At 42.8% G+C, this 23684-nt stretch overlaps 1 protein-coding gene and 1 pseudogene across 1 annotated transcript in view; one reads left to right on the forward strand and one right to left on the reverse strand.

Moving 5' to 3' along the window:
• The window catches only part of HS3ST4 (heparan sulfate-glucosamine 3-sulfotransferase 4), a 538633-nt gene that overhangs the window by 188400 nt on the left and 326549 nt on the right, over positions 1 to 23684 (reverse strand). The gene's annotated exons all lie outside the window — the stretch shown is intronic.
• LOC150009736 (eukaryotic initiation factor 4A-I pseudogene) lies at positions 7456 to 8839 on the forward strand (annotated as a pseudogene).

Here is a 23684-nt window from a genome sequence, read left to right on the forward strand (position 1 = left end):
AGCAGACCCAATGCTGATGACGTTTCTTAGCCACTATCTCCATTCCAAACATATCTACTTTCAGACTTCACTTAATGTAAGCTCCAACAGTGTTGCTTCAGCAAAACATTTACTATTATTACTACTAACAACAATAATAAAACACTTATTAATGAATTATAGAATGAATTAACCAAAAGGAATTGGACACCATGTTTGGTGTGGATCAACAAAGCTATATCACCAGGGCCTTACCTCCTAGAAATGTTGTGATTTCTCCCCAAACAAGAGTCTATTACATGGAGGAAAGGAGAGCAACTTTTGGGTAGCTTCCCAATACAGTCTGATATAGCCTTAAAATATTAATGAGATTTTGTCAAGAACAGTAAAGAAGATGTCTAGGCAGAGGGATGACTATGCACAAAGGCAAGGGGGTGTCTGCATAATGGTGGAAAGTTTAGTGTCATTGAAGCACAGAAGAGGTTGTTGCTTTTCTAACTCTTCCAGGTGAACTTCATAACTTTTTCCTTTGTACAATGCTTTAATAAAGTGCATACCACATTGTAACATAATTGAGGCTATTTTTTCCATATGCTGCAAACTAAAGTAACATGTCTTATTTGTGTTGGTATCATCCACCATCATCCAATGCCCACTCCAACAAATGTTTTCTGAATAAATACAGGAACAACATCATTGCATTAGAAGTGTACTGGGAGTGGCATGAAATATTCAAGGTGTTGAAAAGCAAGGACCTATAACCAAGGCTACCTTATCCAGCAAGGCTATCATTTAAAATTGAGGGAGAAATAAGGAGCTTCCCAGACAAGAAAAATCTAAAGGAGTTTGTTAACACCAAACCAGTACTGCAACAAATGTTAGAGGGCTTGCAAGAAGAAAAAAGAACAAAGAAGAAGAAGAAGAGGAAGAGGAAGAGGAAGAAGAAGAAGAAGAAGAAGAAGAAGAAGAGGAGGAGGAGGAGGAGCAGGAGGAGGAGGAAGAGGAAGAGGAAGAGGAAGGGGTGGAGGGGAGGAGGAAAAAAAAAAGAAAAGCAGAGGAAAACAGTCTAACAATAAAATGGCACTACATACGTATCTATCAATAATCACTATAAATATAAATGGCTTAAATGCTCCAACCAAAAGAAATAGGGTAGCTGAATGGATAAGAAAACAAGACCTGTATATATGCTCCTCCAAGAGACCCATTCCAAATTGAAAGATATACACAGACTAAAAGTAAAGGGATGGAAAAAGATATTTCATGAAAATGAAAAAGAAAAAGAAATATGCCAGGGTAGCAATGTTTATATCTGACAAATTAGACTTTAAAACCAAGGCTGTAGTAAGAAACAAAGAAGGACACTACATAATGATAAAGGGGACAGTCCAATAAGAGGATATAACCCTAGTACACATTTACATACCTAACACAGGAGCACTTAAATATGTAAAGCAAATCTTGATGAACATAAAGGGAGAGAGTGACAGAGATACAGTCATAGTTGGGGATTTTAACCCACCATTGACTTTAATGGATAGATCTTCCAGGCAGAAAATCAAGAAGGAGACAGCAGCCTTAAACAACACACTAGATTAAATGGATTAAATTTATACCTTCAGAGCATTTCACCCCAAAGCAGCAGAATATACATACTTTCAAGTGCATATGGAATGTTTTATAGGACAAAACACATGTTAGGACACAAAGCAAGTCTCAATAAATTTAAGAACATTGAAATCATATCCAGCATCTTCTCTGACCACAATGCTATAAAACTAGAAATCAATCACAAGAAGAACACTGAAAAACATGCAAAGACATGGAAGCTGAATAACATGTTACAAACAATGAATAAGTCAACAATGAGATCAAGCAAGAAATCAGAAAATATCTTGAAACAAATGAAAATGAGGGCATAACAATTCAAAAACCTCTGGGACATTGGGGAACCAATCCTAAGAGGGAAACTCATGGCATTACAGGCCTGTCTCAAAAAACAAGAAAACACTCAAATAAACTATATAATTTCACACTTAAAGGAACTTGAAAAAGAACATCAAACAAAGCCCAAAGTAAATAGAAGGAAGGAAATAATAAAGATTAGAGCAGAAATAAACAAAATGGAGTCTAAAATCATGATACAAAAGATCAGTGAATCCAAGCGCTGGTTTTTTGAAAAAATAAACAAGATTAACAAACCTTTAACTAGGCTCATCAAGAGAAAAAGAGAAAAAACCCAAATAAATAAAATGAGAAGTTAAAGAAGAGAAATAACAATTGACACCAAAGAAATACAAAGGACTGTAAGAAAATATTATTAACAACTATATGCCAACGAACTGGACAACCTGAATGAAATGGATAAATTCCTAGGAACATACAATTTTCCAAAACTAAATCAGAAAGAATCACAAAATCTGAATAGATAGATTACACCTAGTGAAACTGAAGCAGTAATAAAAAAACTTCCTACAAAGAAAAGCCCTAGACCAGATGGCTTCACAGGGGAATTTTACCAAACATTCTGAGAACTAACACCTCTGCTTCTCAAACTATTTCATGAAATTCAAGAGGAGAGAAAGCTTCCAAACTCATTTTACAAGGCCAATATTATCCTAATTCCAAAACCAGATAAAGACACTACAAAAAAAGAGAAAATTATAGGCCAATATCCCTGATGAACAGGGATTTTAAAATCCTCAACAAGAGAAACAAGATGGCGGAGGAGTAAGTGGAAGCTACACTAACTTCTTCCCAGAACTAGTCTGGATTTACAACGTAATTTTGGAGAAATCATCTGGAATAACCAACCGAACACCAGCTGGAGAGAAGTCTTATAACCACGGAGAGACAGAAAAGGCTGCTACATCACAACGTGACTGGTAGGGAGTGCGGAGACGCGGAAGGGGCTGGCTGATGTCACACGGGTAGCAGCTGAAGGGACTGAGAAATAGCTCAGCAGCCGGGGATTCCCCCTGAGAAGGGCAGGGTCTAAACCCTCAGCTGAGCTTCCCAGCCTACAGCAACAGATTGGAAAGTAAAATAGTATCCAGCTGAGAAAAGCGAAAAGCCACAGGGTTTCTTGCTAGCCGGAGAGAAACAGCTGGGGAAAAAGAGCTCTTAAGCGGATCACATATGAAAATATTCTGCCCCCACTTTCCCTGGGCACAAGCAGAGGGAAGGCAGAGAGGACTGGAGATGCTTGGGGAGAGTTTGGTGTGGTGGCTTTGAGGGGAGAGCTGGGGAAGCGGCCAGCCGGGTCCCAGTGCTGACTCATCCCCAGTGCTGCAGGCAGACCATTCCCGGCCAAGTGGCGTCAGCCTGAGGGGAAGCAAAAGCACTTCTTACAGGAATTAAGCTGCCACACCCACAGTCCTTAAGCCTGACGGCTAATCACAGATTGAATAGATTAACAACTAAAGGAGTCAGACCAAGGCAGTAGATCCCTGGAAGTCTCCAACAGGCTGCCTAGGCCCAGACTGGTACAGGATCTGACGCCACCAGGGGCAGATCCAGGAAGTGCAGATCATTCTAAGAAGCACCAACAAACAATAGGAGTCACAAAAATGGGGAGACAGAGAAACAACCCCCCATCGAAAGGAAAGGTAGAGTCCCCAGAAAGAGTGCTAAATGAAATAGAGGGGAGCCAACTATCAGATATGGAATTGAAAGCATGTATTATGGAGAAGCTCAATGAGCTCAGCGGAAACTACAAAGAACTCCAGAAAAACTACAGTGAACTCCAGAAGAACTATAAGGAACTTACTGAGAATTATACCAGCATCAGAAAGGACATGGAAGCTATCAATAAGAGCCAGGAGGAAATGAAGAATACGATCTCTGAATTGAAGAACACAGTAGAAGGAATTAAAAACAGGCTAGAGGAAGCAGAAGATCGGATCAGCGAGCTGGAGGACAATGTAGACAAAAACTCACAGACAGTGCAACAAAACGAAAAAAGACTGAACAGGACTGAAGAGGCTCTAAGACAGCTGCAGGGCAACATGAAACGTATTAATATCCGTATCATAGGAATTCCAGAAGGAGAAGAAGAAGAGCAAGGAATAGAAAATCTCTTTGGAAAACTAATGACAGAAAACTTCCCTAACATGACGAGAGAAAGAATCATGCAAGTCCAGGAAGCACAGAGGGTCCCAATGAAGATGAACCCCAACAGGCCCACTTCAAGACACATCATAGTTAAAATGGCATCATTCAAAGACAAAGAGAGAATCCTAAAAGCAGCAAGAGAGAAACAACTAATAACATACAAGGGAGCTCCAATAAGGCTATCATCAGATTTCTCAGCAGAAACACTACAAGCCAGAAGGGAATGGCAAAATATATTCCAAGTAATGAAAAACAAAGGCCTACAACCAAGAATACTCCACCCAGCAAGGCTCTCATTCAAAATGGAAGGTGAAATAAGGAGTTTCCAAGACAAAAGAAGGCTAAAAGAATACATCTCGGACTTCCGGCCAAGATGGAGGCTTAGATGGACACGCTAGGTCTCCCTCTACAACTAGAGAGGAATACAACTACTTCAAAACAAAGGATAACTAGAAATTCCAGAAAATAAAACTACACGGAAGCCCAACATATGAAGTTATAAACCAGCGGTGCCATTTGGGCAGGTAAGAGTTAAAGAGGGCAGCGCTGTTTGAGGTCGCACCTGGGACAGCGGCGGGGCGGCGAAAAATCCCGGCTGCAGTCAAGCCCCTGGCAGTGCGCGACCCCAGTGCTGGGGAAAGCAGCCACCGCATCGCCTTGAACAGTGAGGCCCAGGGGGGCGGGAGGACGGATCCCGGTCTCCTAGCTGAATAACTGTGTGAATCCATCTTGGACCCCCGCCCCCAAAGAAAGCACCACAGGGCTGCGAAATAGGTCGCGGACAGGCGCTGGTCGCTGAATTGTGACGCGTACGCAGGCACTGCCCCCTACAGCCGGCCCAAGAAAACAAAACGCATCTGTCAAAATGAGGCAGACAACTATAGAAATCCCGGTGACACAGCTCACCAGGCAACAGATAGAGAACCTGACAGATGAACAGATAAGAAACCTGTCAGAGGCTCAGTTCTGGGCCATTGTTATCAGGTGGCTTACAGAATTCACAAAAGAGCAGGAAAAAGATAAGAAAGAAGCGAAAAACATTCATAACGAAAGGAACAAAACCACATACGAGACAGATGGTGAGGAAAAAAAATCCAGAGTTCATTTCAACTAACTGGAATATGGAGAAGGAACAAGCAGTCAACCAATGCAGAGAGAGGAAATGGGAAGCAACAACGAGAGGATCAGAAACCTCTGGGACAGCTATAAAAGGCCCAACATAAGAATCATTGGTTTGCCAGAGAGTGAGGAAGATGAACTAGAACTTGAAAAATTGAGTGAAAATATAATAAAGGAGAACTTCCCAGACTTGGGGAAGGGAATAGACTTGCAGGTCCAGGAAGCAAGGAGAGTTCCCAAGAGACTGGACCCAGGGAGAACCACTCCAAGACACATTATAATCAAAATGTCAAAAATTAAAGATAAAGAGAGAATGTTAAAAGCAGCAAGAGAGAAGAAAAGAATTATGTACAAAGGGGTCCCAATTAGACTATCAGCTGACTTCTCAAGGGAGACCCTACAGGCAAGAAGGGACTGGCAAGAAATATTCAAAGTAATGAAAAACCAAAACCTACAACCACGAATACTCTATCCAGCGAAATTGTCATTCAGAATAGAAGGACAGAGAAAGTGTTTCCAGGACAAAATAAAACTGAAAGAGTTCATTAGATCCAAACCACTGTTATATGAGATGTTAAAGGGACTGGTTTAAAAAACAGAAGCTAGGGAGATGAAACAAAGGCAAACTAAACAGGCAATGAGAGTGGAAAAGGAACTGTGGGTACGGGAAGCATATTGGGGGGAGGTCAACAGGGAGGGGGAGTGGGGAGAGGGAGGGAGATGATATAAGAATTGGGGATCATGGTAGGAGGGAATGGAATAGACGGAGAGAGGTTGGGAGGAACTGTATGCACAACTAATGGACATAATCTAAAAGGGGGGGACAACTGGAGGGAGGGGGGCCACCGGGTGGAGGGGAGCAGAGGGAAGGGAAATTGGCACAAATGTAATATTTTAATCAATAAAACACATTAAATCTGAAAAAAAAAAAAAGAATACATCTCCACCAAACCAGCATTGCAAGAGATGCTAAAGGGTCTGCTTTAAGAAGATGAAGAAACAGAGAGAGACAGAGAGGAACACGAGTACAAAGGGGGAAAATGACAATGAATAAGTACTGAAAGAAAGAAGGAACTTCTACCATTTGCAACAACATGATTGGAACTAGAGAGAATTATGCTAAACGAAATAAGCCAGGCAACAAAAGAAAATTACCTTATGCTATCACCTGTTACAGGAAACTAATGAACAACACAAATGAGCAAAATTGAACCAGAGGTATGTAAACAAGGAATAAACTAACAGTAACAAAGGGGGAGATGGCAGGGAGAGAAGTGGTAAGAAGGGAAAGGGTCTAGTCAAAGAACATGTATAAATGACCCATGGACATGGACAACTGGGTGGAGACCGAATGTGGAAGAAGGGGGGGGCAGGGTGCAGGGAAGCAAGAGGGGGAAAAAAGTGAGACAACTGTAATGGAGAAACAAACAGAAAAATTTTTAGTGGGGAAAAAATAAAAATATAAAGAATAGAAATGCAAGTTCAGTGAATATTGAAGGACAAGGATTTTCCTTCATACTGTATATATTTTCTCCCTATCTGATCCCTCCAGAATTTGGCATTCTAAAGAAGTAAATAATGACCTAAGTTTCTTTGCATAAAACTAATAAGACCAGTTGTTAATAGAGGTAGTTTGTGTTGTTTTTTTTTAACTAAGACTTTGACTGGAATATCATGCCTAAAGGAGACATGCTTGGGCTTTGGTTGTTACCAACAAGCCCTGAGCAACTGGGACTGACTTTCAAAGGTAATAAAAGTCCACGAGATAAAAGGCCTGGTACCTTGGATGGATGAGCGGTTCATAGCAATCTTTCCAGGGAAGGAATGAAGGTTGTTTTCCTGAAAGATGGCTAGAAGGAACCTTAAGGCACAATGGAAAACCAGGAGGACCTGGAAAAGACAGGTGTTTACAGGCAAGGCTGAATGCCAGGTATGTGGCTCAGCTTCTGTGCCCTGAAGGGCAGACTGAAGGTCACCCTAAATGCTCCTTGCGTAAGTTCCAGCAAAGCAGAACTAAAGATCATAAGTGATCATTTGCTGCTCTTGTTGTGTTTATGCAAATGAACAGGATAAATTAAAAATGAACTTAATGCAGTCCCTTTAATGACAAGGAGGGTAATCTTAGGGAGAAAAATCACGATTCAAGGAAGATCACAATGCCCAGTGGTAGACTCTAAAGTAGTGCAGCTAACCGTCTTTAAAGTTTCTTTTCATTTAAAATTTGTTTTCAGTTTCTAAGGATCATGTCTGCCAGTCAGGATTCCCGGAACTGGTGGGGGTTGGGTCAGGGAGTGAAGATGGCATCATGCAAGGCGGGTTGCTGGTAGGAAGATCCGGCTATCGGGATTTCTAACGTGCCTCAGTCAGCATACTCATACTTTAAACCAACAGATCCAGAGACAATGGCCCCGATGGAATGGAGCCTGAAGGCGTCATCGAGAGTAACTGGAATGAGATTGTTGACAGCTTTGGTGACATGAACCTCTCAGAGTCCCTTCTCCGTGGCATCTACGCTTATGGTTTTGAGAAGCCCTCTGCCATCCAGCAGCGAGCCATTCTTCCTTGTATCAAGGGTTATGATGTGATCGCTCAAGACCAATCTGGGACAGGAAAAACAGCCTCTTTTGCCATATCGATTCTGCAAAAGATTGAATTAGACCTAAAGGCCACCCAGGCCTTGGTCCTGGCACCTACTAGAGAATTGGCACAGCAGATACAGAAGGTAGTCATGGCTTTAGGAGATTACATGGGTGCCTCTTGCCATGCCTGTATTGGGGGTACCAACGTGCGTGCTGAGGTGCAGAAGCTGCAGATGGAAGCTCCTCATATCATTGTGGGCACCCCAGGTCGTGTGTTTGATATGCTTAACTGCAGATACCTGTCTCCCAAATACATCAAGATGTTTGTACTGGATGAAGCTGATGAAATGTTAAGTCGTGGATTCAAGGACCAGATCTATGACATATTCCAAAAGCTCAACAGCAACACCCAGGTGGTTTTGCTCTCCGCTACAATGCCTTCCGATGTGCTTGAGGTGACCAAGAAGTTCACGAGGGACCCCATTCGGATTCTTGTCAAGAAGGAAGAGTTGACTCTGGAGGGTATCCGCCAATTCTACATCAATGTGGAGCGAGAGGAGTGGAAGTTGGACACACTATGTGACTTGTATGAAACCCTCACCATCACCCAGGCAGTCATTTTCATCAACACTCGAAGAAAGGTCGATTGGCTCACTGAGAAGATGCACGCCCGAGACTTCACCGTGTCTGCTATGCATGGAGACATGGACCAAAAGATACGAGACGTAATCATGAGGGAGTTCCGCTCTGGCTCTAGCAGAGTATTGATTACCACTGACCTGATGGCCAGAGGCATTGATGTACAGCAAGTTTCTTTAGTCATCAACTATGACCTTCCCACCAACAGGGAAAACTATATCCACAGAATTGCTCGGGGTGGACGTTTTGGTCGTAAGGGAGTGGCTATTAATATGGTGACAGAAGAAGACAAGAGGACTCTTCGGGACATTGAGACCTTCTACAACATCTCCATTGAGGAAATGCCCCTCAACGTTGCTGACCTCACCTGAGAAGGGCTGGCCTGCCACCTCACCCTGGCCAGGCTTCAGTCCTTGGCGGGGGGGCTGAGGAGGAGCAGAAGGGGGGAGGGAAGGGAGCCAAGGGATGGATATCTTGTCATTTTTTTCTTTTTTTTTTTCCCCTTTTAATAAATGTCACTTTTTGAGGCAAAGAAAAAACAATTGTTTTCATTTGAAAGTTAAACTATGTCTGTGGCATTATCAAAGGTGTTTAATTTACAGGCAAGAAGAATGTCAAATGCCTTGCAACTGGATGTCTTTTCGATAAAACAGTCCTACAGATTTAGAGACCTGTATGTGGGTTATGTTACATAAGTTAACATGTGTTTTCTGTTTTCAAAGGGCATAAGCCTACGATCTCATTACCTGAGTGATTGTCTGTACGTATAGGCCTCACTTAATTCTGTCTGCATTGCTGCCTCCTGAGACTCAATGGTTTGGCTAAACTAAGTGGCTGGGTTGGTGAAGAACGGGGTGGTCTGTGGGCTTCATTTTAAAACTGGTTTCTCTTTTCTATCCTAATGGCTTGGACAGAAAGAGCCCAGAGGCCTGAGATGGGGGAAACCTAAAATATTTCCCTCAGTCCAAACTAAGTATAATGGGCAAAAGGGTTTTGGACAGGTGAGATGTACCTGGCATCCCTTCCTCCAAAGAAGCCCTTCTTTTCCCTAATGTGGGACATTGAAAAATTAATACCTGTCTTTTGTCATCTAGTGGTTACAGATTGAATGATGTCCTTTAACCCTGTTGCCCCCAGAATACAATAAGGATGCCAGCCTGTTAAACGAAGCATGCCATTGTCCAGAGACAGCGAACCAACCTGGAGTCTGCACGATCCTTCCCCTTGTGGGAAGACCACCCTCCCCTCCACACCCCGACTCTAATTAGGGATTTCTTGACCCAAGGGTAGGTAGGACGACGACCACGTCCAGCTTGAAGCAGCTAGAGGAGCTCGAGACCTTTGTCCATTGTCCTTTATAAGATTGCAAAGGGTCTTAAGTCTGAGAGGGAGGGATTGTTATTTTTTATTGTTAAATTAATTAATTAATTATTTTTAAAAAAGAAGAAGAATATATGAAAGGGTGAGGCAGGAGAGCTTGTATGTACGACCCATGGGCATGGACTTGGGGAGGGGATTGTTGGGGAAGGGGGGTGCTGGGCGGAGGGGAGCAAAGGGGAAAAAATTGGAACTACTGTAACAATATAATCAATAAAATATACTTAAAAAATAAAATAAAATAAAATCCTCAACAAAATATTAGCAAACCGAATACAGCAATACATCAGAGAGATCACACACCATGTTCAAGTGGGATTTATTCCAGGAATGCAACATTGGTATGACATTCACAAATCAATAAATATGATTGACCACATAAACAAAATGAAGGATAAAAAACACATGATCAAATGCAGAAAAAGCACTTGATAAAACCCAGCACCCATTTATGATAAAAACACTCAGCAAAGTGGTAATAGAGGGAACATACCTAAACATAATAAAGGTCATATATGACAAACCAACTGCCAGCATCATACTCATTGGGCAAAAACTATAAGCATTCCCTTGAAGACTGGGAACAAGACAGGGGTGTCCGCTTTTACCTTTTTTATTCAGCATAATACTGGAAGTCCTAGCCACAGCAATCAGACAAGAAGAAATAAAAGGCTGCCAAATTGGAAAGAAAGTAGTAAAACTGTCTTTGTTTGAAGATGACATGACAGTGTACGTAGAGAACCCCAAAGATTCCACCAAGAAACTGCTAGAATTGATAAATTAATTCAGCAAAGTAACAGGATACAGAACTAATATTCAAAAATCAGTTGCATTTTTATATACCAATAACAAAGTAACAGAAAGGGAAACCAAGAAGACAATCCTATTCACAATTGCACCAAAAATAATAAAATACCTAGGAATAAACCTAACCAAGGATGTAAAAGACCTGTACTCAGAAAATTATAAGACACTGAACAAAGAAACAAAAGAAGATATGAGTAAGTGGAAGCACATACTATGTTCATGGATAGAAAGAATTAACATCATTAAAATGTCCCTACTACCCAAAGCAATCTATGTACAGTATTCGATGCATTTTCTACCCAGATTCCAATGACATATTTCACAGAACCAGAACAAATATTTCAAAAATTTATATGGAACAGCAAAAGGCCCCGCATAACAACAGCAATCCTGAGAAAGATCAAAGTTGAAGGAATCACTCTACTTAATATCAAGTTTTACTATAAGGCCATGGTAACCAAAACAGCAAAGTACTAGCATAAAAACAGACACATAGATTGATGGAACAAAATAGAGAGCCCAGAAATAAACTGACACGTTTATAGTCAATTAATATTTGACAGAGGAAGCAAGCACATACAATGGACTAAAGATAGTTATCAATAAATGGTGTTAGGAAAATTGAACAGATACATGTGGAAAACTGAAACTAGACCACCTTCTTACACCACACACAAGAATAAAGTAAAAAAGGATCACAGACTTAAATGTTATACCTGAAACCATAAAAATTTAGAAAAAACATAGGCAGCAAAATCTTGGACACTGCTCATAGCAACTTTTTATTAGATATATCTCCCCAGGCAAGGGAAACAAACAAACAAATAAATAAATAAGTAAGCAAACGGGACTATGTCAAACTAAAAAAAGATTCTGCACAGCAAAAGAAATCATCAACAAAATAAAAAGATAACCCACAGAATGGGAGCATATATTCACCAATACATAAGGAGTTAATATCCAAAATTTACAAAGTACTTATAAAACTCGACACCAAAACAAACAAACAATCCAATTAAAAAATGGGCAAAAGTCCTAAAAACACACTTCTCTTTTTTAAAGTATATTTTATTGATTAGGTTGTTACAGTAGTTCCAAGTTTTTCCCCTTTGCTCCCCTCTTCCCAGTACCCCATTTCCTCCAGCAATCCCACTCCTCTTAGTTCATGTCCATGGGTCATGCATCTAAGTTCTTAGGCTTCACCCTTTCCTATATTATTCTTACCTTCCCCCTGTATATTTTTTACCAAACAATTATGTTCCTAATCCCTGAACCATTTCCCCATTTCTCTCCCATCCCCCTCCCAGTTGATAACCCTCCAAATGATCCCTATACCTATTATTCTGTTCCTATTCTGGTTTGCTTAGTTGGATTTTGTTTTTATTTTTTAGATTCAGTTGTTGATAGTTGTGTGTTTGTTGTAATCTTAATGTTCATAGCTTTGATCTTCTTTTTCTTAAATAAGGCCCTTTAACATTTCATAGACTAATGGCTCAGTGATGATAAACTCCTTTAGCTTTACCTTGTCCGGGAAGTGCTTTATCTGCCCTTCCATTCTATAAGATAGCTTTGATGGACAGAGTAATCTTGGCTGTAGGTCCTTGCTTTTCATCACATTGAATACTTCTTTGCCAGTCCCTTCTTGCCTGCAAAGTTTCTTTTGAGAAATGAGCTGATAGTCTTATAGGTACCCCTTTGTAGGTCACTCTCTGCTTTTCTCTTGCTGCTTTTAAGATTCTCTCTTTATCTTTAATCTTTAGCATTTTAATGATGATGTGTCTTGGTGTGGTCGTCTTTGGGTCTATCTTATTTCGGACTCTCTGTGCTTTCTGGACTTGTATGTCTATTTCCTTCACCAAATTTGGGAAGTTTTCCTTCATTATTTCTTCACGTAAGCTTTCAATTTTTTGCTCTTTCTCTTCTCCTTCTGGCACCCCTATGATTCGGATGTTGACACATTTAAAGTTGTCCCAGAGGTTTCTAAGCCTCTCCCCATTTTTTTCAATTCTTATTTCCCCATTTTGTACTGGTTGACTGCTTTTTTCTTCCTTATATTCCAAATCATTGATTTGAACCCCAGTTTCCTTCTATTGGTTTTGTGTGGTATTTCCTTTGTTTTATTTAGCATAGCTTTCACTTCTTCCCTTATGTGTCTGCCGTACTCAAGCATACCTGTCAAGCCTGTGAGCATCTTTATCACCAGTGTTTTGAACTCTTCGTCTGTTAGGTTGACTATCTCCTCATCGCTTAGTTCTCCTACTGGAACCCTGATCTGTTCCCTCTTTTGGGCCATACTCCTCTGTCTCATCGTGACAGGATCCTGTATTTGTTTGCCTCTGTGTCTTAGGTAGAGCTGCTGCACCTGTTATGTTGTAAGGGGCGGAGCCTTAGGTACTCATCAGTGCTGGGTGCCCTGTTTCACCACGTTGTGGCACTGTATGTGGGGTAGGAGTCTGAGAGGGAGCAATGCCACTTCCTCAGCACTCGTACCCTTTTCAGGCCCTTCTCCCACTTCCGTATGGGCCTGGTGACTCTCTAGTTGCTGCCCTATCTGTCGTTCCCAGAGTGGGTGGGTCTGCGGACATTCTAGGACCATGGGGGCCCTTTAAACAAGGATATTCTGCTGAGGGACCAGCACTTTGTTCCTCTGCTCCTACCCCCTCTGGTTTGCACAGTCAGAAGCAATGAGGCTTTATTTTCCCCGGTGCTGAAACCATGAGCTGTGTGGTTTGGTTTGGTGCTGGGAGCGCTCCCCAAGTGTTCCTCCCTACTTTTAAAAATGTATGACTGCACTTTCCAACAGCCTGCTGCTGCCGCCACTGCTACCACACCAGCACACTGCATCCTCTCTGTCCCAGCTTCACCCCTCCTACCTCTCTGGATGAGTATTTCCTCTTTATATCTTCATTTGTTGGACTTCCCTGCAGCTCAATTTTCTGGAACTTCTGGTTTTCTCTAGTTTTGAGGTAGTTATATTCCTTCTTAGTTGTGGAGGGAGACTCAATGTGTCTGTCTAAACCTCCATCTTGGCCAGAAGTCCCTGAATAGACGTTTCTGCAGAGGACATACAGATGGCCAATAGATATATGAAAAGATGTTCAATGTCATTAATCATCAGAGAAATCCAAATTAAAATCAGAATGAGATATCATCTCATACCTGTCAGAGTGGCTATCATCAAGAAATCAACAAATAACAAGTGCTGACAAGGATGAGGATAAAGGGGAATCCTTGTGCACTGTTGGTAGGATTCAAGACTGGTGCAGCCATTGTGGAAAGCAGTATGGAGATACCTCAAAAAATTAAAAGTGGATTTGTCTTTTGACCCAGCAATCCCACTTCTGGAAATATATCCAAAGGAACCCAAAACACTAATTCCAAAGAATATAAGCACCCCTATGTTCATTGCAGCATTATTTACAATCACCAAGTTATGGAAGGAGCCTAAGTGTTTACCAATATATGAGTGGATAAACAACTATGCGAAATTTACACAATGGAATACTACTTGGTTGTAGAAAGAGAAGAAAGTTTTACCCTTTGCAACAGAATGGATGGACCTGAGAACATTATGTTAAGTTAAATAAGCAGTCAGAGAAAGAGAAATACCACATGATTTCACTTATATGTGGAATCTAATGAGCCAACTGAGCTAATAAGAAAAATGGGGACAGACTCATAGATAGAGAGCAGGATGACAGCTATTGGTGGTTGGGGTAAAGAGGTGGAGGGATTGAGCAAAAATGAAAAAGGACTCATGGACATGGACAAGAGTGTGGTGGTTAACTGGAGGGAGGGTGTATAAAAGGACTAAATGTAAAAAAATACAATAAATATAAAATTTTAAAAAATAAAATATAAAACAAATTATAATACCAGAAAAAAAAAAAAAAAAGGAAAGTGCCCTGGGAGTATAGCTACTCCTAGATAATCTATGGTCAAAGTCTTCAAGCATGGGAACTAGAGTGATGCCCATGGAGGAGATAAATATAATTTGCACACTCATCTCTTTATAGCACCCTTGTAAATATTCTTAGTGTGAAAGGCATTGCAAATGCTAATAGAAAAAGCAATTGCTTAAAACTCTACAGTTGCATGGGATTTCCGGAGACAAGCAACCCGTGTATGAAAACTTGCTCTAAGAAAGCCAGGAGGCTTGCTGAATGTGGACTGGAACCTCATTCTGAAGGCTGCAAAGCTACAGATGAGGTTTATTACACCTTTAGGACATTCTGCAGAGCCTTTCTTCTGGTCTCCTAGCCCAGTGCCACAACCCTCCACAGCATCCCTGACCATTTGCCAACCAGCCTCGTTTGAACAATTTTAGGGTAAACACGACTGTGCTGGGGGCCAGTGGTACCTACAGGTTATATGGTCACAGGATCAGCAGATGGACAAGAACAGCTTGAGCAGCAAGAAAGGGATATAGTAGAGTCTTCAGGAATGCCTTGTTCCTATGGCATGGGGCCACCCGTCCCCTGACCCAGTGTTGGCTCTTAGGGTTTCTGTGCTACAAGCCTCTGACTCAGTTCCTCTTATTGACTTTTTATGAAAACTACCTATTTCACAAGCACATTTACTACTTTATCTCATCCCAGGTTTTTGTCTTTTCCAAGATTCAGGTTATATGACGTTACACTGGGTTCCTCTAATCAGTCATAAGTTAGGGTCTCTAAAGTTTTCACCATGGCATAGTGGTTAAGAACTGGGCAGCTGGGAGCAGACATATCAGGGTTTAAATCTTGGCTTTTCCTTTATTGTTTTTTCATTTATTCATTCTTTCAATAAATATTTTCTGAGAGCTTGCCATGTATTAGACAGCTTACGAGGTAACAGGCAGTGAACAAACCAGAAAAGGTCATAAAACTTATTATCTTCATGTGCATGGGGTGTGAGGAGGGAGATAATAAACAAGTAAGTAGATTCAAATATCATATGTTCAATATGTGCTAGTTATTATTATTATTTATTTGTGCGTCATTTGGGATTACATTTGGCTGTAACAGAAAACCCCACGATGGCTTAAACAAGACACTTTTTTAACATAAATCTAGAGGAAAGACACTCACATCTGGTGTGATGGCCCCATAGTTTGCAGGGACTAGGCACCTTCTTTCACTTGGCTGTGCCATGTTCAGCCTCTTGGTCCACAGTGGTTGCTGTAAGTATTTTCCACCCCCTAACACACTGACAGCCTCTGGTTACAAGCCCCTGAGACTCTCTGCCCCTTCCTTTGGCCCCTGCAGAGTGTTTGGTCCACAGATGGGAGCTTGAAAGAGCCAGAAAGTAACACCCCAGGAGCATCCCACAGCCAATAGCAGACAAGCATTTGTCTATAAACACCCTACTCCCCCATCTTTCAAGTAAAACACATCTGAATCATGTGCCACACAACTGCCCAGAGTTCCCCAGCAAGTGGATCCACCATAATTTTCTCATTAGCATACCCTACACTAGCTTCTTTCCCTTCCTACCTCACTCTCTTACTCCCTACCTGTGCTTTCTGGGGTCACCTGACAAATAAATAGCTCTTAAATCTGACTCAGAGTTTGCCCTTCTGAGAGAATCCAATCTAAGTAATGGTCTAAGATAGCCACTGATGCCCCAGACAGCTTGTCCACATTCTAGCCAGCAAGGAGGTGTAAGTGAAAAAGGGTGAGTCCCCCCCTTAAATAACATTTCTTGGGAGTCTCACAGGATACCTACATGGCCTCATCAGGCAGCAAAGGAAGCTGGGAGATGTAGTTCTCATTCTGTGTGGTTGTACGCCCTGTGAGATCAGGCATTCTATAAGAAAGAAGGGGGAAAGGACTCTAACATGCCAGCTCATCAGTGTCCAGTGGATGGGCAAGGCCGAGCGTTGTGGAGCAGGTGTTTGGGCTCCTGATCAACCACAAAGAGCATTTCACAAAGCTGGTTCCTGGCAACACCTTGAGCCCTTACATCTTAGGCCTGCCTCCCCACCTGCTCTCCAACTCAGTCTTAGCAATAACCTGGTCTCTCCAGTCCCGGGAGAAAAGCTTGGATTTTGCAACATCATGGCATCCAGGATGCAATTTGTAAATTAAAATCATTCAAGCTGGCTTTTCTGTCAACTTCATTTTAGACAAATGAGAAGTGCCATATGAGACCCCAGTCCTCAGAGGACTTAGGCGATTCATACAGAGGCAAGAGGAATGCATTGAAAATATGTAGGGTGACATGTGACTAGTGACAGTGAGGGTCCAGAGGTGAAAACCACAGTGGGAAGTGCTAAGGACACTGCACACTTGTGGGATATCAGTGTTGCAGGGAAATGGGGAGGTTTAGAAAATGTCCACTGAATGCCTACTGCATGCAGCATCACACTCCTGTGAAGACATTTCAACTCCTCAACCACCCAATAGGTTTCCTTATTGGCACATTTTAAAGATAAAGAAGTTAAAGCTCTCCTGGGTGGAATAACTTGCCCTGGGTCACACAGCTAGCAAGAGACAGACTAAAAATAATATTAACAAAAATATGAATAATAATAATGCATATTTGAATTATTTTCATGTGTCAGACATTGGACTGAGTGTCTATCATGCTCATGCAAGTTAAGCTTCACAACTGTTTTTTCCATTTTACCAATGAAGAAACTGAGTCTGAGAGAGAATAAAAGTCAGAAAACAATGACTTTAGGATTTAAGACACCATCTTCTCTGAGTACCAATCAGGTGCTTGAATCCCTTTATGGAACTGTCTGTCTGTGACCAAATGGCCATCACCTAAAGATGAAATGCACAACTGCCTAGAGCCACCAACTGCTTCCCTGGAGGAAGCTGCAAGGTCACTGTTTCTGAGGTCCTGGACTAAGAGCTCACCATGGTAAGGACCATTTTTTATATTGAATAGCCCACACAAAAGTTTGCCCAAGGACAGAAAAATTTTTCTGGAAAGGATCAGAAAGTAAATACTTTCATTTTCATTGTCTCCATTGTCTCTGTCATAACTACTTAGTTCCTCCATTGCATCTCAAATAGTGATGAACAAGCGGGCACAAATGTGTGCTAAAAACACATTATCAATGGGCACTGAACTTGGAATGTCATACAATTTTCATATATCATCAGATATTATGCCTCTTGATTTTTTCCTAAGCATTTATTAATGTGAATACCAGTTGAGGCCCATGGGTCACACAACATCAAGTGGCAGGCATAACTGATGCATGGGGCATAGTGGGCCAAGGCCTGGTCTAGCATCGAGAAAAGTAGGTGGACAGAGTTGTTCTTGGGATCTCTGGTCTTCCTTCCTGCTTACAAAGCACTAAAATATAAGGAAGTGTATTGCTTTAAAAAAAAATAATAAAAGTGACAAATGGTTAGAAAATTAAGTAGAATTTTGGGCTGGCCCACCTCAACCTCAAGGGCTAAAATGCACGATGCCTGAAACCTGAAGATTAGAATGGAAAGCGGGGTCCCTCCAACAAGGGCCCAGAGCCTTGCTAAGGGGGCTGAACCTTCTTTAAGCTGCCACATTTGGGTGGGTAGCAACATGTGATAGTTCCTAGGATTAGAGTGCCAGTGTTTTATTGCCTTGTTGTTCTATCATGACACAGTAAGGACTGTACTATCACCCCCATTTTACAGTTAAGGAAAACAAAACTCAGAGAGGCTAAGTGACTTGCCCAACATCACCCAACTTGTAGCAGGAATTCACATCCAGGGTTGCCTGACACCCATGTTCATCAACTGTGAGTCCTGGATGAGCAGATAAATGAGCCAGTCAGCTTCCCCCTGGAAAGACTGGCAGGGTTCCAAGCTGGTCTGCTGCATACTCACTGTTGCAGGCCTAATCTAGGAACAGCAGTCTATGCTAAATCCCCTCTCAGCTTCTAGTTCTACTCAGCACCAAATGATGCTGAAAGGCTTATGCCCTAGCAACAGGTGGGGGGGTCAACCTTGACAGAAGAAGTTAACTAGAAGACCCAGTGGGATCCCCCTGCATATAATCCCTACTTCCTATAAAAACAGCCTGTGCTGCTGCTCAGGACAAGGAGTGCCCAGTAGGGGGTGCTGAGGCATTGATCTGCGGGCAGAGTTTTTAATAGTGGCAAGGGTGATCAAAGCTGGGATCATGGAGGACCTGTCCTCATACTGGGCTTAGGTCAACAGGCATCACATATCTTAGTGACTTAATCCTTAACTCCAGCAGGTGGGCTTTCCTGCACTTACCTGCAGATGGGGGAATGAATGAAGTTCAGCTGATCAATGTTTCACCCCTCATGATGTGCAAGTATGCCGGATTCCGAAGCCCATGCTCTTCTTTCCACGGGTCTCAGGAATGCAGCTCCAGGGTGTCAAACCTGGACCTCTCTCCTGCCATGGCTTGCAATGGCTCAACAGCCACTGACCTACATACATCTGAAATGAACCCAACAGAACTGATTTAAAAATAAACATTTCAGCCAAAGAGTAATCGTATCTATAGGGCATCAAACAAGAAATTTGACAATCATCATTCATTCTTTCATTCTTTCATTCAGTTATCCATCCATTCATCCATCCACCCATCCATCCATCCAAACACCTGTCCATTTGTCTACTTAATCATTTAAACATGTAATCAATATTGCCTGGGTTTCAGGATCTGCTAGCCTTGGAAAGCACAAAGATGAGTAAGATGTAGTGTCTGTCCATCCACAGGGTTTAACATTTTACAGAGGTCATGTTTCTGAGTGTGTCAGTGGAGTGAATTGTGGGGAAAAAGGCAGGTGAAGACCCCTGCAAAAGAGCCACTAATGGCCAGGGAGTCAGATGGGTCATCTCCTTGGACATCCATAATCTGTGCTCCTTGATGACCACCATCTCGTTTCTCTCCAGCCCACTGCTCTCACAGATGCCAAAGCTACCACTCCCAGAGAGATCAGAATTTGAGTGAGTGAATAGATGTCATAAGTTGGTAAAAACAAAGGTAATTTGTAAAGTTGTAAAGGAGAATTCATAATCTGAACTGTCCTGCAAAGGGATACACAGTAGGGCTCACTGGGGGTGTTCACAGAGACCCTGATGACCAACCCATGTGACAAGATTTGCTCCGTGGGTAAACTGGTCAGGCTCCTCTGAGCTTCATTTTTGACTATGTCACTATTTTGAGCTCTAGCTTTGATCCATTTAGTCTAGTTTTAGCAAGAATAATGCAAGGTCAGTTTAAAGAAAACTCCCCAACCCTTGACATCTGATCCGATTCCTTACCCCCAACCTCCACATCTTGTCCCCCTGGCTTGCCTTCAACAAAACTTGCTGATAAGTAAGGGAAGGGTTTAGTCAAAGAACATGTATAAATGACTCATGGACATGGACAATGGGGAGGAATATGATGATGGGCTGGGTGGGGGCGAGAAATAGGGGAAAAATGTGACAACTGTAATTGAAACCCCCCCCAAAAAAAAAACTCTTGCTGAATCAATTTAGCCAGAATCCTCCTTTCCCTTAATGTCTCCTCTTAGTAATTTTCCATACTCTGGCCCCCACCATGACCCTTGGCTATAAATCCCCTCTTTCTTTGTTGTACTTAGAATGGTGCCCAGTTCTACAGTGAGGCCTCAATTCCTCAATTGCAGTAGGTCCTGGATAAAATGTGCTTCCACCACTTCCACCTCTGTCTGGCTCTGGTTTTCTTCAACTCATGGATGCCAGGAAGGGCCACATGGAAAAGAAGATTCCTTTGTTCATTCAAAAGCAACTTATGCAATGTTACCTGCTCTGAAGAGCGGTATATCCCATGGCTCTGAGCCAGGGGTAGTAACAAATACCATTTGGACACGCCAGGTCTTTGTCAATTCAATATTCTCAGACTCCAGCACGTATTAACTGGCAAGTATTAAACCTGTCTTTGCTTCAGCATCCTCATTTGTAAAACAGGCCTAGTAATAGCCACACTGAGGAGACATGTGAGGATCAAGTCAGACAATGAATGTACTTGGTTTGCACAGTGGTTGGCACACTGCATGTGTTCAAGAGATCCCAGCAGTGTGACTTCGGTAGTGGTCATTAGTATTGGGTGCCAGAGCAGGGACTAAGTGATGGTGGCTTACAGCATGGAGTCAAGGAACAGTTATAGAGCACCTGGAGTTTTATGCAACCTCTAAATGCAAGAATCAATACACATAGTTAGAACAAGAGGTTACAGAGTGATCAATGTGGTAAGAGCCCAGCAGCAGGAGAAATTATTTCCAGCTTGGGGGACAATGGGTCTCCAAAGAAAAAGGTGATGTTTGGGATCATGGCATAACTAAATTTATACATGAAGAGGGGTCTGAAGGACATTTAAGAGGAGAGGGCAGCACGGATGCACAAGTACCCACCAGCACACCATGTTTCAAAGCAAACACTAGCCACTGTCCTTTATGCACAGAACAGAAACTCAAAATTCAAAAGGCTCTGAAAACCAAAATGTTTTCACAGCTAATTTTTGTGACAAAACCTGATTTGATGTGATACAAAAGCATATATAACTTTCCTTTTCCCATTTTGTGTAAATGGTCATGTATTAGGGCAGATTATCCATGAATTTGGTGACAGATTATTACCCAGAACCCACTGGGGATGGTATGTATTACTTGCTTCATGTACCACGTTGACTTTCTAAAATAGGACCAAGCCTAAATTCCAGACATATCTGGTTTTGTATAAGGAAACACAAATCTATGATAACTATATCCAAAATTTACTCAGCACTTATTATATTCAGGTATTCCTCTAAGCACCTTAGTTAATCCTTTTGATGTAAGTGGGTACTGTTATTCTATTTTTTGCACATATGAGAAAACTGATTTTTAAGAGGGTTACTAACCTGTCCAGATTCACACAGCTGGGAAGTTTCGAAGCCAGGACTCACAGCCACAAAGCCTGCATCCTTAAATGCTACACTCAACTACCTGTATTATTATAAGAGCAAGTGTGGCTGACTGTATGATTTACTCACAATTCCTTCCTTTCATCCCTCTCCTCCCTTTCCATGCTTTTCCCTTGAAAAAAGGACTATGCTTCCCATGGCAATGTTGGCTTGCGTTTTCCAATAAAATGTTCATTGAGGTGACATAAGCAGAAACTAAATGTGATTTTGTCAGAACATGGAGGCAGCTAGAATACCCACCTGGACTTTTGGCATATGCAAATCAATCATATGCAAATCAACCTGGTCCTAGCCCACTCCCACAGGAAATGCTAATGGATTTAACCCATTCCCAGAGGAAATGCTAATGGGCTTAATCCGATATGTTAACTAACCTGGTGGGGGGAAAGCAAAAAGATATAGTAAATGACCTACTGAATATGTTGATAAGCAAACTCACCCTCATCAAAATGTGTGTTTGCAAGTGTAAAAAAGGCACCTGCAGAAGGTCCAGGCATGCAATTCCTACAGGCCCACAAGAGGACTGGAAGTCTCCACTCCCCCTTTCTCCTTCCCCTTGCTCCTATAGACCCTCGAGTTGGTCCAGGAGTTGCCTCTTCCCTCCACTCCCTTTTCTCTTTTCCCTCAATAAATCTGTTGTCAGAGTGGGGAAGATGGCGGCGGAGTAGGGGCAGCGTTCTCAGCTTGCTCCTGTTAAGGAGAGACTCCAGGAACGAAGTGGAGAGGAGTGACTGAGTGAGTGTGGATCTCCGATAGCGTGAACAGGGAGGAGAGCGTGGGAGCAGCGTGGAGGGGGGTGGAGGGGTTTACCACGCACTGCAGGCTGAGTCATTCTGGGACCCGGTTCGTCTGCAGTACCAAGTCGGAGAGCTCACTAGCCTAGAGCTGCTTGGAGGCTCCCCCTGCTAGGGGCACACCAATTAGTGAATTCTTGTAGGGAGTTAGGGAGAGGATTTGGCCAAAAAGGCCAGAGGAGTGAGAGAACAGTGAACAAACAGGACTGGGAGAAACTGTGTGATCTGAGTCTAGAGGGAAACCTCCTCAGCTGCAACCTCCGACCGAAAGCTTGGGATTCTAGGCACGCGCAGCACTTGCACTAGGGCCCTACAGAACAAAGGGACAGGATTGGGGCAAGGAGACAGGCCGCACAGAAAAGCTGCTGCGGAACTCCAGACCGGGGGAGAGCTCCTGAGCAAAAGAGCAGTGCGTGCCCCCGGCGCTTTGAGCGATCGCACTAGAATCCCACAGAACAAAAGGTGGGTTTGGGGCTAGGAGAGAAATAGGGCCCGCAGGGCGTGTCAGTAGGGAAGAGAGCGGAGGCAGTGGTTCTGGAGTGGAGACGGGGAGAAGGGCCCGCAGGGAAAGACTGCTGTGGAGCTCCAGACTGGTGGAGAGCTCCTGGGTAGGAGTGCTGCGCTGACCAACCACACTAGAATCTTGCAGAACAAAGGGACGGTGCTGGGGCGGGAAGAGAGATAGAGCGCACAGGCCTATAGACAGGGAAGCCACTGGAAGCTGTAGCTAGGAATAGAGACAGTTTTGGGGCAAGGAGAAGAGCACACACGGGAAAGCCGCTGCAGAGCTCCAGACTAGAGGAGAGGTCCTGGGCTGGAGAGCGCCACTGGGCCCGGCACTTTGACCGACTGTGCCAGAGTCCTGCAGAACAAAGGGACGGTCTTTGAGACAGGGAGAGAGATAGGGTGCCAAGGCATATAGACAGGGAAGAGAGCAGAAGCCGTAGCCTGGGAATAGAGACACGACTGGAGGCAGGGCGGGGACTGCTGGCAGGCACAGGCTGGACCAACAGGGGGAAGGAGTAGCTGGACAAGCCTGAGAAGGGCTGAGGGTGCCACAGGAGGGGACAACTAAACGCAGCTCACAGCAGAGTGGCGGTAGGCCCACGAATAAAAGACTAGCAATCCCAGAATCAAGCAGGACCTTCCCACAGCCAGCCAACCAACCGGAAAAGATTTGAAAGCCATGGAATTTTGAATAGGGGCAGACTCAGGAAGGAAGGAAGGAAAAACAAAAAACAAACAAACAAAAAATACCCAGAGACTGTGCCTAAAAGTTGAATTGAGTTAAAATCCTCTCATTCTTTTATCTCTCACTCTCTCTCTAACTGCCCCTACCGTCCTTTCTTATTCTCTCTCCTTTTCTCCCCTCCTCTTCCCTCCCTTCTCTCCCCTT

This window comes from Furipterus horrens, unplaced genomic scaffold (genome assembly GCF_987537825.1).
Source record: "Furipterus horrens unplaced genomic scaffold, mFurHor1.1.pri manual_scaffold_5, whole genome shotgun sequence".
Taxonomy (NCBI): Eukaryota; Metazoa; Chordata; class Mammalia; order Chiroptera; family Furipteridae; genus Furipterus; species Furipterus horrens.